Below are 7,093 nucleotides of genomic sequence, written 5' to 3'. Positions count from 1 at the left end.
TTAATTATTACCAAATGTCTGAAAATTTATAAGTATTTTTATATTAAAATTCAAAAAGTTAGAGCAATATATGCTACTTTTATTTATTTAAACACTAAATTAGAAATGAAAATCTTTTAAACAGCTCAATAGCAAATGTATACACATCTCTTTATGAGTCAACAAATCTATAATTATTTTCTTGAATTTCTTTGTTCTTAGCTACTATAAAAGCATTTTAATTTTTATAAGACATTTCATTTACATTATCATGATAAGTGATGTCTTCATTGTATTTTTTCTCTGATTTTATCGACATCTATTAATATTGTTTTAGTTTTGTTTCTATATTTTGTCATGTTGGCAGATGAGAATCATTTTATTCTGACACAGACTATTTAATGCCATGATCTGAGGGGAGGCTGTGGAGGAGAGCAGGACAGGGAGAGGTGACCACGAATCTGGCACTGAGACATTTGAGACCCTCCAAACCTAAGCAGCCATTTTTCTCCTGAAGAGCCAGCCCCTCCTAGCAGCCTCAAGGCAGCTAATGCAGCCACACCTTGCCTACACCTTGAGATTTACAGAGGAAACAAAGACTCTGATAGCCCCAAAGAGCCCTCAGGGACTGGGTTGAAGAGGAACCTGATCAATCCCTGAAGGTGATACTGCACCACCCCCTACCTAAAGCACTCTCAGAAACAGATGCTTGAGTGATTGAGTGATTAAGATTGACAGCAGGCAGACAGGCAAAGCATGCATATTGGTCCCAACTGCTTGCAGGCAAGGTTGTGGAGACAGAGGAAGAGGAGCAATGGATCACTTGGAACTTCAACACAGTGCTGACTACCTAACAGGAAACGGAAGTGTCAGCAAGAACAAAGAGTGGGGTCTTAAACCAACTCCCATGGGGCATTAAAACTCAGCTGAAGCAAATGACACTTCATTTTTTTTATTTAAATTTTTTTTCTTGTTTGTTTTTTATCTTTTTTTTGTATTATTTTTCTTCATTCTACTTTTTTTATTGTTATTTTATTTTATCTTATTTTTTCTCCTTTTCCACCCTTTTCTTCCTCACTTCTCCCTTTTTCATCCTGTTTCCTCTTCTCCTGTCCCTGCTTTAGTTTTTTTTCTTTCCTTTCTTTTTACCCCATCTTAAAAATTGATCTTCTTTATTTGCTTTTTGATGTGTTATTATTGTAGACTCAGTTGGATTACTCACATATCTAATTTCCTCTCCCCTGCTCCAAGTCCATGCACCCCTTTTCTCTTTCTTCATTAATAAATTTTTTAATGCTTTTGTGTTTCCTCTCCTCTCTTGCTCTCTTCTTCTCCTAATTGTTTAATTAGTTTCACTCACTAAACTCAAGCCTAGCTGCTCTCTCCTCTATTCTCCTTTTCCAAAAATAAATGAATAAATAAATAGATAAATTTAAAAAAATTTTTTTGTTGTTTTATCTTTTATTTACTTATTTATTTATTTATTCTCTTCTTCTTATCCAGTCATTCTTTTTTTACCTTCTCTATACTGAACCATGGTCCTTCCCCTATTCATTCAATTCCTTAACCCCATGGTCGGCAAATTGCAGCTCGCAAGCCATGTGCGGCTCTTTGGCCCCTTGAGTGTGGCTCTTCCACAAAATACCACAACCGGGGCGAGTCTATTTTGAAGAAGTGGCGTTAGAAGAAGTTTAAGTTTAAATTTGGCTCTCGAAAGAAATTTCAATCGTTGTACTGTTGATATTTGGCTCTGTTGACTAATGAGTTTGCCGACCACTGCCTTAACCTTACTTTCTGTATATAAGTTCTGCCTCTTCAGATTCTATCCCCTCCTTTTTCTAGGTGTTTGTTGTCTCTATTTTTTTGGTTTATTTGTTTGTTTGTGGTGTTTTCTCCTCATATATTTTTTCCTTCTTTTTTCATCTTTTTATTTCCTCTCTTACCTTTTTTTTTTTTCTTTTCTTGATATCATTTTTGCTCTCCTTTCTCTCGCCTAGTTCTCTTTTCTCTGGTGGTCATTTTTATTGGGGTTATCGGTGTTGAGAGTACATTCCTGTCTTGTTCCCTTTGTGTTGTGTCTTGTCAAGTGTATTTTGTGCTGTTCAGTCAATATGGTAGAGAGCAAGCCGCATAACCAGACACCCTGAGAGGAGGCTCTGTCCACAAATGGGACAATAACACTCAAGACCCAACTACACCAAGAGAACCCAAATATCCCAAGTAGGGGGCATCCCTAGAATACCCAGCCTAGAAGACCTGCGAGATTGCACCATTGGGTCCCACAAAACATCTACTATATAAGAAAAACTCAAAAAGTCTGAGTGGCATAGCAGTTTGATCTAATACAAAATAATCACAAAGGAACAGCAAAAAATGAGGAGAGAAAGAAACAACCCCCATTCGAAAGAAAAGGAGAAATAAAAAACTCAAGATTTTCATTTTGTTTCCTTGCAATTGAGCACAATGAAGTTATTCTGTTGCTTAAAGCACCGCTAAGGCTTCCCAGCAAAGAGAGAAGAAAACTGAGTCCCTAGCCCTGATTTACACAACCCTGTAAGGTCTCTCCAGCTGACTTCTCATCTTCTGTCACATTCCCACTCTCCCCTCTGTACTCTAATCTCACCATGCAATTCCCTGCTGGCCTTTGTGATGAAAACTTCAGAATCTCAGTTTAAATACCATCCCCTCCAACCAGTGACCCTAACCACCCAATCTAAAAGGCCGGCCATGATGTATCTCTCTCATATCAATCTATTTTATTTATCTGTGTTGCCTCTTTAATTGACACTCCCCACATGTTGCTGTCTCTCTAACATAACGTAGTAGTAGTCTTTCTAGTCTTAGATCTTGTCTATCTTGTTTACCATTTTCCCTTCACTTCTATCAGTGTAGTCATTTAGCAATATCTGTTGAATATGTGAAAGAATAAGTAAGCATTCATAAGGTAGATTTCAAGCTGATCGTAATGCTTGGTCTCATGCTTCCGAAGTTATTGCTGATTTCTAAATAGGTAGGAAAAGTAGCTTGTCCTCAAAACATGAGGGTTATGGTAAATCCACCTTATTTGCCCTGTTCATTGATGAATGATGAACATACAAAATATATTTTGTATTTTGTATTATACTGAGACAAACAAACAAAAACTCGTAGAAAATTAGTCCCAAAATCTTATCATGGGAGACATCAAGGAAACCCACAGCCCAAATACATGTAGCAATCATAAGTGTGTTCCCAGAATAGCTGTTTTAGCCCTATTTTAATTGCAACATACTATTGATTGTTCCTATACCAGTGAAATATCCCAGGAACACTAGTATTTTGTATTTCAAACAATATGCTCAGACTTCTCAAGTCTTAAAGTGGTTCAAGTATTCCTTTTTAGCCCATAAATCTAGATTTGTCTTCCTACCAAATATGTTTACCCTAGACAAACAGAAGATATCTGAATTTTCACTAGGGTTGTGGATGCCAGATTTAGCAAATAAAAATAGAGAACAACCAGTTAAATTTGAGTCTCAGGTAAACAATAAAAAATTTTAGTGGGAGTGTGTTCCATGCAGCATCGAGGACATACATATGCTAAATAACCGTTTGCACCTCATCTGAAGTTCACATTTAACTGGAAGTCTTGTATTTTATCTGGCAACCCTGACTAGGGTCCACTGTTGAGTGGTATCTTCTCTAATTGGTGTACCTAGAATACCTAGCATCTTGTTATGCTCCCTCAGGGTTCCTGGACATAAAATAACAGACTCGCTGGTTGCCTTGGACTCTGGGACTTAGTGAGTGCTTTGACCCTCGGTTCAGTAATGCATTGGGCCCAAGACGTACTAGTATAATATGCATTGGTACATTCTGTATCCTTGTCTGTTTCCATCAACATCACATGTTCTTTTTCTCAAAATAGTTTAAGACTCCATTAACTATAAAATGGTTATATCAGTCATTGAACAAACTGTTGTTTAGTTAGTTATTCCATCAAAACTACAAAGTCTTTTAAGAGAAAGCACAAGTGGGAAATGTTTTATGTCTCTCAAATAGTATGATACATCATAAAGCTTGATGGCTCATAAAACACGTCCTCACCAGGGAGTTTCCTCATTTATGTGCAGTGTGAGGTGGACCTTTTCATTCAGCAGGCAGAACTGGTCATGCACTGGGAATATGATTGCTATAGGCTATGTTTATTTTTAATGATTGTGCTCTGAGTTTGCACACTCAATTCTCTTTCTCTGGTTGGCATATACAGTTGGAAAAGAGGACATAAAATGAGAAAACCTTTCAGATTTTTGCTAATAAATGTATAACTGTATCTCCAGGTGTACTCATCCAACCCTCATTTCTACTGTTTACTTTTTAAATTAAATTTTGGTTGACATTGTTTAATAAAATGTTATAAGTTTCAAGTGTATAATTTTATGATACATAGAAAAAATGCAGGCTTAAGCTTATCCCTGTACCTGTCCTCTCAAGACACTTAAGCTAATGAGTATCACTTTCCTCTGTTGTACAGACACCTTCTCTCAATTTGATACTTCACTTCAGTTATTAGACAATTTTAGGATTTCCCATAAAATAATTATCCCTATATTCCAAGCAACCCAGAGCCACAATCTACCTCCTTTGGCTTATTCACAACCAAACTTATCAAAAATTTTTACGGTAACCCATTTCTCACTTCTTACTTCACTCCATACCTACTAAACTATTATTACTTACTTCCATCTCTGATGTTTATCCAACCACCTCTCTCTAAGATCATCACAGCACACATCCTTGTAAATAAAACCCTAACTTCTGTGGACTACAGAAAAATAACTCTCAAAGATGCCCACATTCTAATCCCTGGGACCTGTGAATGTGTTATATTAGAGAGAACTGGAGAGATGGAATTACTAACAGGACTTGGCTTAATGTTTCTAGCTTTGAAGATTGGGGAAGGAGCTTTGCAGGCATGCAGGCAACTCTAGAAAGTGGAAAAGGCAAGGGAACGGATCCTATCTGGAGACTCTATAAAGAGATGCAGCCTTACTAACGCCTTGACTCTAGCCCAGTAAGATCTATGACAGACTTTTCTAATGGACAGAACTATAGATGATATAGTCATGCACCACATGACAATGTTTTGATCAACAATGAGCTACATATGCAATGGTGGTCCCATTTATTATAATGGATCTGGAAAATTCCTTTCACGTAGTGACATTTTAGCCATTGTAATGTAGCAATTTCCAATGGTATTCAGTATTTAGTACCTTGCTGTGCAGATGTGTATCCTAGGAGATGTGTATCAAATAGTCTAGGTGTATAGTAAGCTATGCCATCTTGGTTTGTGTAAATGCACTCTATGATGTTCACACAATGACCAAATAGCCCAATGAAGCATTTCTCAGAATGTATCCTCACCATTAAGCAATGCATGACTGTAAATTTGTGTTGTTCTAAACCAACTAATTTATGGAAATTTATAATAGCAACAGTAGGAAACAAATACAAATTCTTTGATCTAACTCTCCCTGGTTTTCCTACTACCTGTCAGACTACCCAACCTGACTTGTATCTCCTCCTCTCTTTTAAACCCTTGTGCTCTGTCCTAGATGCATGTTCTACTTACTCTGTATTATCCTCATCCAGGACTCTAATCACCACCTCTCTATAGAAAACACACACATTTATATTCCAAGCCCATACTTCTTGTTGAATTCCAGGTCTATAAATACAACTGCTTGCTTGACAGCTCTTCTCAGATGAATCACAGTCACTTCAAAACAAATACAGCCTAAAAAGGAAATCATGACCTCTCCCCCTAAAACTTGATCCTCTTCCAGCATATTCTATCTCTGTTACTGGAACTATCAACCATCTAGTTATACAAGCCAGGCACTTAGGAGTCATCTTTGACACCTCTCCCTCCCCCTCATCTTCTATATGAAATTTATCACTATCTCCTATCCATTTTACTTACTACATAAATATTGCTAACATTCATCCCCTTCTGTACATTTCCCTTGCCATCATTCTTGCTGCATTAGATTTCTATTGTTCTGTACCAAATTAGCACAAATTTAGCAGTTTAAAACAACAACTTTTTAAGGTCACAGTTTTATAGGTCAAAAGTCCACAGAGTCTGGCCTAGCTTCTCTGCTCAAGCTGAAATCAAGGTGTCAGCTGGCTGCATTGTCATCTGGCAGCCAGGGTCCCCTTAGAGGATTATTCCTATTATTGGTAGAATTTTGCTTCTTGCAGGTATAGCACCGAAGTCCCCAATTATTTGATGGCTATCAGTAGGAGACTACTCTCAGCTCTAGAGTCTACCCACGTTCCTGATCACCCTGTCTCCTCCAAATCAAAATTAGGGATGGTACCGTGACTCTTTCTTCTACTTTGCATCTTTCTGATTCTCTTCCTACAACCAGCTGGAAAAAGTTCTCTACATTCAAGGGCTCATGTGATTGGATCAGGTCCACCTGGATAATTTTCGTATCTTAAAATCAACTGTGCATACAACACATAACATAATCATATTAACAGATTCTAGAGATGAAGGTGGAATATCTTTGGAGGACCCAAAACATCGCAAGCATGTCAAACTCCCGGCCAGTGGACCACATGCCTTGGCCCAAATTATCATCATTCTCCACACTATGAATTGAATTCCTAATTAATTCACCCAAATCCATTCTTTCCACCATTCTAGTCTGTTCACACTGCAGCCAGAGTGATCCTCTCCAAATACACACATGATAATGTTACCCACATGCTTCCTAGTGCTCTTAAGCTCGGCCATGGCCTAAAGCAGTGTTGCTTCATTTGTCATCTGGAGCCCAGTGCCTGTGACTGTGCCTGCTCTGCAGGGCGATCAGCACAGAAACCATGAGCAAACATCTAGACACGATCACAGCAATTCAGAGTAATTTAATGTCTGATAGAACTAAAACAAATTGGGGGCTTGTATTTTTATGTATGTCTTATTTTTATATTTCATGTTTTTAGTAAGCCACTGTTTATTTTATTTAATGAAAGTATCGAACCATGAAATATAGAAAGAAAAATTTAAAACCATGGACCTGTACCACTGAAAATTGAAAAATCTCTGGACCAGTGGACACTGCAC

Source organism: Cnephaeus nilssonii (assembly GCF_951640355.1).
Source record: "Cnephaeus nilssonii genome assembly, chromosome: 10".
NCBI lineage: Eukaryota > Metazoa > Chordata > Mammalia > Chiroptera > Vespertilionidae > Cnephaeus > Cnephaeus nilssonii.
The sequence above is the reverse complement of the archived record's forward strand: the minus strand, read 5'-3'. Positions refer to the sequence as shown.